Genomic DNA, 12,561 nt, shown 5'->3' with positions numbered 1-12,561 from the left:
CCCCTTTGGCAGCAATTACAGCCTTCTTGGGTATGACACTAGAAGCTTGGCATACCTGTATTTGGGGAGTTTCTCCCATTCTCGCTTAGGGTTGTTGTCCTGTTGGAAGGTGAACCTTCGCCCCAGTCTGATGTCCTGAGTGCTGTGGAGAAGGATTGCCTCAAGGATTTCTCTGTATTTTGCTCCGTTCATCTTTCCCCTCGATCCCAACTAGTCTCCCAGTCCCTGCCGATGAAAAACATTCCCACATTATGATGCTGCCACCACCATGCTTCACTGTAGGGATGGTGCCAGGTTTCCTCCAAACGTGACACTTGCCATTCAGTCCAAAGAGTTCCATCTTGGTTTCATCAGACCAGACAATCTTGTTTCTTATGGTCTGAGAGTCCTTTAGGTGCCTTTTTGGAAACTCCAAGAGGGCTGTCATGTGCATTTTACTGAGGAGTGGCTTTCGTATGGCAACTCTACCATAAAGGCCTGATTGGTGGAGTGCTGCAGAGATGGTTGTCCTTCTGGAAGCTTCTCCCATCTCCACAGTGGATCTCTGGAGCTCTGTCAGAGTGACCATCGGGTTCTTGGTCCCCTCCCTGACAAAGGCCATTCTCCCTGATTGCTCAGTTTGTCTGGGCGGCCAGCCCTAGGAAGAGTCTTGGTGGTTCCAAACTTCTTCCATTTAAGAATGATGGAGGCCACTGTTCTTGGGAACCTTCAGTGATGCATACATTTTTTGGTACCCTTCCCCTGATCTGTGCCTCAACACAATCCTGTCTCAGAGCTCTACGGACAATTCCGTCGACCTCATGGCTTGGTTTTTACTCTGTCATGCACTGTCAACTGTGGGACCTTATAGACAGGTGCATGCCTTTCCAAATCATGTCCAAGCAATTGAACTTACCACAGGTGGACTCCAATCAAGTTGTAGAAACATCAAGGATTATCAATGGAAACAGGATGCACCTGAGCTCAATTTTGTGTCTCATAACTAAGGGTCTGAATACTTATGTAAATAAGTTATGATTTTTATTTTTAATACATTTGCAAAAGTGTCTTAAAACCTGTTTTTGCATTGTCATTATGGGTTATTGTGTGTAGATTGATGACGATGTTTTTATTTATTTAATCAATTTTAGAATAAGGCTGTAACATAACAAAATGTAGAAAAAGGGAAGTGGTCTGAATACTTTCCGCATGCACTGCATATGGGGAATACAACCATCCCAGCTCTGCCGATTGTGCTGCAAAGAGACAATCATTAGATCGTTTGTTTTGGTTCTGTCCATATGTAGCTTGTTTTTGGTCGCAGGTCCAGGAAAGGTTGAAGAAGTGCAACATTTACCTGGAGCCAACTGACTGATTTGAACAGCCATAGTCAGTCGATCAATAATATAATAATACTTTTGGCAAATATGTTTCTTTCATTTACAATCTGTAGAAACTATGAGAATATAAAAGGTTTACAACATTTTGTGAAACATTACAGCTGAAAAATATATGGCAAATAGAAATAAAAAATGGATGCTGTTGGGGGATAGATAGGAGGGGTTGAGTGTGGCTGAAGGATGGGATTAAAAACAACATAACTAATGTAAAATATGCTGTGTGCGCAAAATGTACACGGGTTTGGAACTTTTGTGAAACAGCACAGTTGAAAATATATGGCAAAGTAGAAATCAAGCTGGATGGGCTTCAGAGATGGATGGGAGGGGTTGTTGGTAGCTGAAGGATGGGATTAAAAACAAACGATAACTGTTGTAAGGTGCATTGTGTCCGTGAAATTTATATAGTATCTATAAACTGCAAGTAGAAGGCTAAGTGTTGTTGTCCATTAGTTTACTCAAATTAGGAGAGTGTGTGTAGAGTTAGGGGAAATAATAAAGGAAAATATACTTACTGTAACGGCAGATTTCCTCCTTTTCGTCCGAAGAGGAGTAAGGATCGGACCAAGATGCGGCGTGGTAAGTGTTCATGACCAGTTTAATAACAAAAGCACTGAACACTATAAAATACAAAAACAATAAACGAATACGTGAAATAACAAAACCAAAACAGTACCGTATGGTGAAAAACACAGACACGGAAACAAACACCCACAAACCAACAGTGAAACACAGGCTACCTAAGTATGATTCTCAATCAGAGACAACTAACGACACCTGCCTCTGATTGAGAACCATACTAGGCCGAACACAGAAATAGAAAAACATAGAAACACAAAACAGACTGCCCACCCCAACTCACGCCCTGACCATACTAAATAAAGACAAAACAAAGGAAAATAAAACGTCAGAACGTGACACTTACAGTAAAAAAATATAAAGAATATAAAGAATCTGAAAACATAAACAGAAATTATTTTAAAAATTATATATAAAAATACTGATCATTTATGAGGGGTAGTGGAAATGGGTAAAATGCCCCACCATCAATAGACCCTAAAATGACTGAAAAACAACATTCAAATCAATGATGAGAGAATAGTCAGATGAACTGACAACAAACAGACATGGGGGTGTAGTAGAAAGAGAGCCATGCCATGAACCAAGAGGGTGTATAAATGAACATGCACAATGAGGTCATAGATGTCAAATATGTAAGTTGAAAAAAATGTTTGTTAAAAGCACTGTGTCTCTAACCTTACCAACATACAAAGAGTTGTGAATGTATCCGTGGTTCACCAATCAGGGCCTTGACTGGCTCAGCAACAGTAACAAGGCGAGAATGATTCTTTGGGACCATCAGGTGACATCCTGACAACGTCCTAATACACTTAGGTTGGAGTCATTAAAACTCGTTTCTCAACCACTCCACAAAATTATTGTAAACAAACTATAGTTTGGGCAAGTCGGTTAGGACATCTACTTTGTGCATTATAAAAGTAAATTTTTACCACAATTGTTTACAGACAGATCATTTCACTTATAATTCACTGTATCACAATTACAGTGGGTCAGAAGTGTACATACACTAAGTTTACTGTGCCTTTAAACAGCTTCGAAAAGTACAGAAAATGATGTCATGGCTTTAGAAGCTTCTGATAGGCTAATTGACATCATTTGAGTCAATAGGAGGTATACCTGTAGTTGTATTTCAAGGTCTACCATCAAACTCAGTGCCTCTTTGCTTGACATCATGGGAAAATCAGCAGAAATAAGCCAAGACCTCAGAATTTTTTTTATAGATCTCCACAAGTCTGGTTCATACTTGGGAGCAATTTCCAAACGCCTGAAGGTACCACATTCGTCTGTACAAACAATAGTACGAAAGTATAAACACCATGGGACCACACAGCTGTCATACTGCTCAGGAAGGAGACACGTTCTGTCTCCTAGAGATTAATGTACTTTGGTGCGAAAAGTGCAAATCAATCCCAGAAGAAAAGCAAAGGATCTTGTGAAGATGCTGGAGGAATCAAGCACAAAAGTATCTATATCGACAGTAAAACGAGTCCTATATCGACATAACCTGAAAGGCCGCTCAGCAAAGAAGACGCCACTGCTCCAAAACCGCTATAAAAAAGCCAGACTACAGTTTGCAACTGCACATGGGGACAAAGAATGTACTTTTTGGAGAAATGTCCTCTGGTCTGATGAAACAAAAATAGAACTGTTTGGTCATAATGAGCATTGTTATGTTTGGAGGAAAAAGGGAGACGCTTGCAAGCCAAAGAACACCATCCCAACTGTGAAGCACGAGGGTGGCAGCATTATGTTGTGGGGTTGCTTTGCTGCAGGAGGGACTGGGGCACGTCACAAAATAGATGGCATCATGAGGTAGGAAAATGATGTGGATATATTGAAGCAACATCTCAAGACATCAGTCAGGAAGTTAAAGCTTGGTCGCAAATGGGTCTTCCAAATGGACAATGTCCTCAAGCATACTTCCAAAGTTAAATGGCTTAAGGACAACAAAGTCAAGGTATTGGAGTGGTCATCACAAAGCCTTGACCTCAATCCCATAGTGTGGGATTGTGGGCAGAACTGAAAAAGCGTTGGTGAGCAAGGAGGCCTACAAACCTGACTCAGTTACACCAGCTATGTCAGGAGGAATGGTCCAACATTCACCCAACTTATTGTGGGAAGCTTGTGGAAAGCTACCCGGAACATTTGACCCAAGTTAAACAATGTAAATTCAATGCTACCAAATAATAATTAAGTGTATGTAAACCTCTGACCCACTGGGAATACGATGAAAGAAATAAAAGCTGAAATAAAATCACTCTACTATTATTCTGACATTTCACATTCTTAAAATTAAGTGGTTATTCTAACTGACCTAAGACAGGGAATTTTTACTAGAATTAAATGTCAGGAATTGTGAAAAACTGAGTTTAAATGTATTTAGCTAAGGTGTATGTACGCTTCCATTGGGAAACCTCCATAGACTTTGAATCTGTGTTTGAAATTCACTGCTCAACTGAGGGACCTTAAAGGTTATTAGTTATTTAACTGGTCAAGTCAGTTAGAACAAATTCTTATTGACAATGATGGCATACCCCGACCAAACCCGGATGGCGCTGGGCCAATTGTGCACCGCTCTCTGGCACTCCCAATCACAGCCAGATGTGATTCCGTCTGGAATTGAACCAGGGACTGTTTTGACTCTTCTTGCACTGAGGTGCAGTGCCTTTTACAGCTGTGCCACTCGGGAGCCTTAATAATTGTATATGTGGGTTACAGAGATGAGGTAGACATTCAAAAATCATGTTAAACACTATTATTGCCCACAGAATGAGTCTATGCAACTTATCCTGTGACTTATCCTAAAGCAAATCTGTACTCATGTACCCCTTTAGGTTTGCCGTTATAAAGGGGTTGAATACAAATTTATTCAAGTTATTTCAGCTTTTAAATTTTAATACATTTGTAATAAATTCTAAAAACATAATTGCATTTTGACATTATGGGGTATTGTGCATAGGCCAGTGGCCTATAAAATCTCAATTTAAACTATTTTAAATTCAGGCTGTAATACAACAAAATGTTGTATGGGTCAAGGAGTGAGAACACATTGAGGGCACTGTAGGTTTTCAGAAGGTTTTTGCTAACATACATGTAGAATGTTCACCTAACTAAACAGAATACTGGACACACAAACATCTGAGGAACATTACGGGTAACATTACAAAAACATTCTCTTTCTCTAGTGATGGCTATTTAACAGTCTGATGGCCTTGAGATAGAAGCTGTTTTTCAGTCTCTCGGTCCCAGCTTTGATGCACCTGTACTGACCTCACCTTCTGGATGATAGCGGGGTGCACAAGCCGTGGCTTGGGTAGTTGATGTCCTTGATGATATTTTTTGCCTTCATGTAACATTGGGTGCTGTAGGTGTCCTGGAGGGCAGGAAGTGTGCCCCCCCGGTGATGTGTTGGGTAGACCGCACCACCCTCTGGAGAGTCCTGCGGTTGCGGGCGGCGCAGTTTCTGTACCAGGTGGTGATACAGCCGACAGGGTGCTCTCAATTGTGCATCTGTAAAAGTTTGTGAGGGTCTTAGCGGCCAAGCCAAATTTCTTCAGCCCCCTGAGATTGAAGAGGTGCTGTTGCACCTTCTTCACCATACTGTCTGTGTGGGTGAACCATTTCAGATTGTCAGCGACGTGTACACGAGTAACTTGAAGCTTTCCACGTTCTCCACCGCGGTCCCGTCGATGTGGATAGGGGCGTGCTCCCTCTGCTGTTTCCTGAAGTCCACGATCAGCACCTTCATTTTGTTGACATTGAGGGAGAGGTTATTTTCCTGGCACCACTCCGCCAGAGGGCCCTTACCTCCTCCCTGTAGGCAGTCTCGTCCTTGTTCATAATCAGGCCTATTACTATTGTGTCATCTGCAAACTTGATGATTGAGTTGGAGGCGTGCGTGGCGATGCAGTCATGGGTGAACAGGGAGTACAGGAGGGGGCTGAGCACACACCCTTGTGGGGCTCATGTGTTGAGGATCAGCGAAGTATGGGTGTTTCCTACCTTCACCACCTGGGTGCAGCCCGTCAGGAAGTCCAGGACCCAGTTGCACAGGGCGGACCCAGGGCACCAAGCTTAATGATGAGCTTGGAGGGTACTATGGTGTTGAAGGCTGAGCTATAGTCAATGAACAGCATTCTTACGTAGGAATTTCTCTTCTCCAGATGGGATAGGGCCGTGTGCAGTGCTATGGCGATTGCATCGTCTGTGGATCTATTTTGTGCGATAAGCAAATTGAAGCTTCAGTTTATTTATTTGTACAGGGCCAGTGCACATTAATCAACGTTTCAGTAAAAGTGCTGGTTTTAGCCAGCCGGCTAATTTTCAACCGCAGTCCCTGGGCAGGTTATTCAAAACAATTACAATACAGACAATCAATGAGCAGTGAGCACACGCAGAGCAACATAGGACAAGCAAGACGTACCATACAGACAGAGCAAACATAGGACAATCAAGACGCAGCATACAGACAGAGCAACATAAAACAAAAACCAACAAGACAAAATCCATAAAAGCAACAAAGTGTTTCCACACCTCACAAGCTACAAACAGACACCAGGGAAAGTGGCAATACACAGCTAGGGATTATGTTCACAAATCTGATTGACCTTTAGCCATGTCTTCATGTTTTTTGTGAGAGTGTGATAGGTGGTGTAGTTATGTGTGTCTGATGGCAGTGTATTCCAGACATGGGAAGCTCTCACAGAGAAAGCGGATTTACTAAAGGTGCTTTTCCTTAAGGGAACTATACAGTCACCTCTCATGGCAGACCATGTGGATCTGCTGCCATATGTTTCGGTTTTCTGTTTAACAAAAATACTGAGTGGAGGGGGAGCCAGGCCATTTAAGATCTTGAATACAAGACATACGTCAGTGTATTGCGCAAGATTGTCCCAACTCAGGAGCTCATGCTTTCTAGGATCAAACAGTAATGATGGCAATAGGGCGTACTATCAAGCACTTTGAGAGTCTGTTTGTGGACAGACTGAATGGGTTTTAATGTTGGGCCCAACTTCAAGCAGTATGTTAAGTGGGGAAGTATCATACAGTTTTGCTACCTCTGTAGTCAAACAATTTCATATAATCAGAAATTAGCTAGGTTGAATTTGGTTATTTGAATGACCTTTTTCACATGCTTTTTAAAAGAGAGGTTGGAATCAAGTATGATATCAAGGTACTTAAAATCAGATACCACCTGGAGCTTCTCTCCTGACACATAGACATCTGGCTCAGTGGCATCTGTTGCCCTCTTTGTGAAGAACATGCAGACAGTTTTTTTCACATTGAGATGCAAATACGTGTCACTGAGCCACTGCAGCTTGTTGTTTGCTCTTTGCATGCACACATATCACCTGCATACATTTGAACTTCAGACCCAGTACAGAAAGAATGCAGATCATTAATGTACAGGCTGAACAGGAGGGGTCCCAGTATTGACCCTTGGGGCACGCCCACATCATACCTAAGAGTGGGCGACAGCTCATGGCTCACTGACACACTGAGTTCTGCCTTCAAGGTATGATTTAATCCATCTCAAGGCATCGGGGGAAAAATTTAACTTGGACAATTTTGTGATGAGAATCTCATGGTTAACAGTATCAAAAGCCTTCATTAGGTCCAGAAACACAGCCCCAACAACGCCCCCTTTGTCCATCTTGGATTTCACATTTTCCAGAAGAAAGCAGTTGGCCGTTTCTGTGGAGTGTTTCGCTCTGAAGCCAAACTGCATGGAGTGTAATGTGGAGGGGCTGTTGTTGAGGTGGGCAATCAGTTGTTCTGCTACACAGTTTTCAACAACCTTCGACACCACAGGTAGTATACTAATGGGCCTGTAGTTACTCACATCAGCAGGGTCACCCGATTTAAAGATGGCCGTTATTATGGCCGACTTCCATACCCTTGGAAACACCCCCAGACCAATAGATGTGTTGGTGACCTTAGTAATGGGGCCAATGAGTGACTCTTTGTAGTTTTTAAGAAAGGTAGAGTACAGCCCAAACACATCCTTGGCTTTAGAGTTCTTTAGTGAGCTAATCACCTTGTTCACCTTTGACTCAGAAACCTCCCTTTTGATGAAGACAGGTTGAGCGTCATTTACTAGCACTGAGCCCATGAAACCAGTGGAGGGGTTCTGTGTCAGTACCCTGACAGAGTCAACAAAGTAGGAATTGAAGGCTATTGCTATTTTGACTGCATCCTGTGTTAGATTGTTATTCACCATGATTTCTAGTATTTTTGCAGTGTCACTATGGTCTTTCCCTGTTAACTTTTTTAGATTCTTCCAGATCAATTTAGAATTTCCCTTTGCTTCACCAATTATGTTAATAAAAAAAGTTTGCCTTGGCCTGTCTGATTTCTTTCATCACCTTATTTCTCAACATGGTAAACCTACGTCTGTCATGCTCTAATATGGATTTTAGGGCTGTTTTTAGAGCATAATCTCGTTCTTTCATCAATTTCTCCATTTAGCCAAGGATGAGTGCTCTGTTGGCCAGGTTTGGATTTTATTTTCTTTAGGAAACCATTTATTGTAGTCTGGATTGTGGATAGAACAACCTGACTATCAGCTTCCACATCTGTGTAGAACAAGAGATCATTCCAGTTAATTCCCTTAATTGTGTTTTCAAAATAATTAAATTCACTCTTAAGTATTCTTAGTCGATCCGGCTTTCTAACAGTAGAGAGGTTAAACTTGTTCTGAGAAAGCTTTCTGGCTATAAGTGTCAGATTATGATCAGACAGCCCAGTAACCATATTGAATGATTTAGTCACTCTCTCTGGTTTATTACTGAACACCAAATCAATCTGTGTTTTAGAGCAACAAGTCACCCTGGTTGGCCCTTTAACTAGCTGTGTAAGGTCAAAGGTATTAGTGATCCGTTTGAGGGTTTTCCTACAACACTTGTCTTCATAATTAATGTTAAAATCCCCCATTAAGATGACCTCTTTCCCCAAATCACATTCCCTAAGCATGTTATTAAACTGATAAAAAAAAACTTTTGGTGGAAGGTGGCCTATACATTCCAATAAGGGTAAAAGACATTTGGGGAGACAGTGTAACCTTCAGGCCAATACATTCTAGTTCATTATCACATGACCACTCAATTTGTTTACATCAGATATGTTCTTAAATGTAAATCATCAGGCCCCCTCTTCCTTCAATCCTGTCTCTCCTGAAAACATTGTAGCCAGGCACAATCAAAGCAGCATATGGAGAGTTTTTATGGAGCCATGTCTCTGAGAGGCAGAGGAAGTCAAGGTTGGAGTCTGTGAGAAGATGTTGAATTTGATCACTTTTTGGAATGACACTACGAATGTTCAAGTGCCCTCCTAGTAGTCCCTTGGGCTTAGCTCGTGAGTCCCAGATGACTCGAGAGTGATTGACACATTGAAAAAGTAAAAATTGTGTTTTCTGACGGCTAAACCCAGCCGTTTTGTTTTGATTAGGGGCAGTTCGGTAGCACAATTAACAATCCCTCCCACCTGCACTGGATGCGGGGAACTAATTATAACAGCTGGCGTACCAGAAGCAGAGTCAGGGATCACATTTTGCGACTTGGGTATGTTTAAAGAGTCAAATTCCATCCTGGAGCTGGGTGAGTCAAGAGAAACCATGGGACCATAGCACTCACCCACTTCCTCCACTTCCGCAGCTTGGACGGCACATCCCCGAGAGCGGGAGGTAGTTTAACAGTTTCCGATAAATGTTTGTTACGCCTAAGCAGTTCAGTTAAATAGGGCACGAGGTAGACTTGGCCATTATTCAGAACATTATGGTGTGCTGTGTACTGTCCGCTCCCGTGGAACGATGAACCAATGTGTTTGTGATGAACCAATGTGTTTGGTGTTGATATTCTCCAGCAGCAGATTGATTGTGTCATCCCAGCAAGGACGCACTGATATTATCAGTAGAGCAGCTACATAACTGACAATCATGGCAATGCACTGGAGATAAAACACATATTTGCGCTTTAAATGCATGAGTTACTTAGCTGGGGTCAGCGTACAACTGATGTTTTAGATAAAATAGCAGCTTTCGTAGGAGAAGCGGCACTTGCCGCACCATCCTCCCTTCCGTCTGCCATTTTATTACATTCTCCCCATTTTGTTAAGTGCGTCTTGGGTGTCAGGTAAGCTAGAGGTTATATGATCCTTGACTAGTCTCTCAAAGCACTTCATGATGACAGAAGTGAGTGCTATTGGCGACTCATTTATTTCAGTTACCTTTGCTGTCTTGGGTACAGGAACAATGGTGGACATCTTGAAGCAAGTAGGAACAGCAGACTGGGATAGGGATAGATTGAATATGTTCGTAAACACTCCAGCCAGCTGGTCTGTGCATGTTCTGAGGACGCGGCTAGGGAAGCCATCTAGGCCGATAGCCTTGCAAGGGTTAACACGCTTAAACGTCTTACTCACATCGGCAACGGAGCTCGAGAGCCTACAGTCCTTGGGAGCAGGCCACGTCGGTGGCACTGTGTTATCCTCAAAGTGGGCGAAGCATATGTTTAGCTTGTCCAGTAGCAAGACGTTGGTGTCTGCAACGTGGATGGTTTTTCCTTTGTAATCCGTGATTGTCTGTAGACCCTGCCACATACACTACCGGTCAAAAGTTTTAGAACAACTACTCATTCAAGGGTTTTTCTTAATTTTTTTACATTGTAGAATAATAGTGAAGATATCAAAACTATGAAATAACACATATGTAATCATGTTGTGACCAAAAAAAGTGTTTAAAAATATCAAATATATTTTATATTTGAGATTCTTCTGTCACGGCTGTTGAAAGGAGAGGACCAAGGTGCAGCGTGCTGAGCGTACATTTTTGTTTATTAATCAAAATGATGCTGAACAAAACAAATAACACTATAAAAACAAACCGTGAAGCTCAAGGGCTATGTGCCCTAAACAAAGTCAACTTCCCAGGGCTACCTAAGTATGGTTCCCAATCAGAGACAACGATAGGCCGCTGTCCCTGATTCAGAACCATACCTGGCCAAAACATCGAAACACCAAATCATAGAAAACGAAACATAGAATGCCCACCCCAAATCACACCCTGACCAAACCAAATAGAGACATTAAAAGGCTCTCTACGGTCAGGGCGTGACATCTTCAAAGTAGCCACCCTTTGCCTTGATGACAACTTTGCACACTTTTGGCATTCTCTCAACCAGCTTCATCTGGAATGCTTTTCCAACAGTCTTGAAGGAGTTCCCACATATGCTAAGCGCTTGTTGGCTGATTTTCCTTCTGTGGTCCGACTAATCCCAAACCATCTCACGGCCAGGTCATGCAGCACTACATCACTCTCCTTATTGGTCAAATAGCCCTTACACAGCCTGGAGGTGTGTTGGGTCATTGTCCTGTTGAAAAACAAATTATAGTCCCACCTAGCCCAATCCAGATGGGATGGTGCATCGCTGTAGAATGCTTTGGTTGGAACCAAAAATCTCAAATTTGGACTCCAGACCACCAAAAATCTCCAATTTGGACTCCAGACCACCAAAAATATCAAATTTGGACTCCAGACCAAAGGACATATTTCCACCGGTCTAATGTCCACTGCCCGTGCTTCTTGGCCCAAGCAAGTCTCTTCTTATTGGTGTCCTTTAGTAGTGGTTTCTTTGCAGCAATTCAACCACGAAGGCCTGATTCACACAATTTCCTCTGAACAGTTGATGTTGAGATGTGTCTGTTACTTGAACTCTGAAGCATTTATTTGGGATGCAATTTCTGAGCCTCTTAACTCTAATGAACTTATCCTCTGCAGCAGAGGTAACTCTAGGTCTTCCAGTCCAGTGGCGGTCCTCGTGAGAGCCAGTTTCATCATAGCGCTTGATGGTTTTTGTGACTGCACTTTGAAACTTTCAAAGTCTATAAATGCTCCATATTGACTAACCTTCATGTCTTAAAGTAATGATGGACTGTTGTTTGTCTTTGCTTATTTGAGCTGCTCTTGCCATAATATGAACTTGGTCTTTTACCAAATAGGGCTATAGGTATATCCCCTACCTTGTCACAACACAACTGATTGGCTCTAATGCATTAACCTGTTATGGCTGCAATCCCGATACCGGGATCGATATGACAACTACCAGTGAAAATAGAGGACGCCAAAATTCAAACCACAGAAATCTCATAATTACAATTCCTAAAACATACATGTGTCTTATATAATTTTAAATCTGTTTTCGTTGTTAATCCCACCAAAGTGTCCGATTTAAAAATAGGCTTTTCAGCGAAAGCACTACAAACGATTATGTTAGGTCTCCACCAAACCACAATAAGCACAGCCATTTTCCAGCAAAATATAGCATTCAGAAAAACCAGAAATAAATATAAAATTAATCACTAACCTTGAATTATCTTCATCAGATGACACTCATAGGACTTCATGTTACACAATACATGCATGTTTATTTTGATAAAGTTAATATTTATAATCTGAGTTTACATTGGCTTGTTAGATTCACCAGTTCCAAAAACATCAAGTGATTTTGCATAGCCACATCATTCAACAGAAATACTCATCATAAATGTAGATGATAATATAGTTATACACATGGAATTATAGATATACCTCTCCTTAATGCAACTGCTG

This window comes from Oncorhynchus clarkii, chromosome 17, assembly GCF_045791955.1.
Source record: "Oncorhynchus clarkii lewisi isolate Uvic-CL-2024 chromosome 17, UVic_Ocla_1.0, whole genome shotgun sequence".
Taxonomy (NCBI): Eukaryota; Metazoa; Chordata; class Actinopteri; order Salmoniformes; family Salmonidae; genus Oncorhynchus; species Oncorhynchus clarkii.
The sequence above is the reverse complement of the archived record's forward strand: the minus strand, read 5'-3'. Positions refer to the sequence as shown.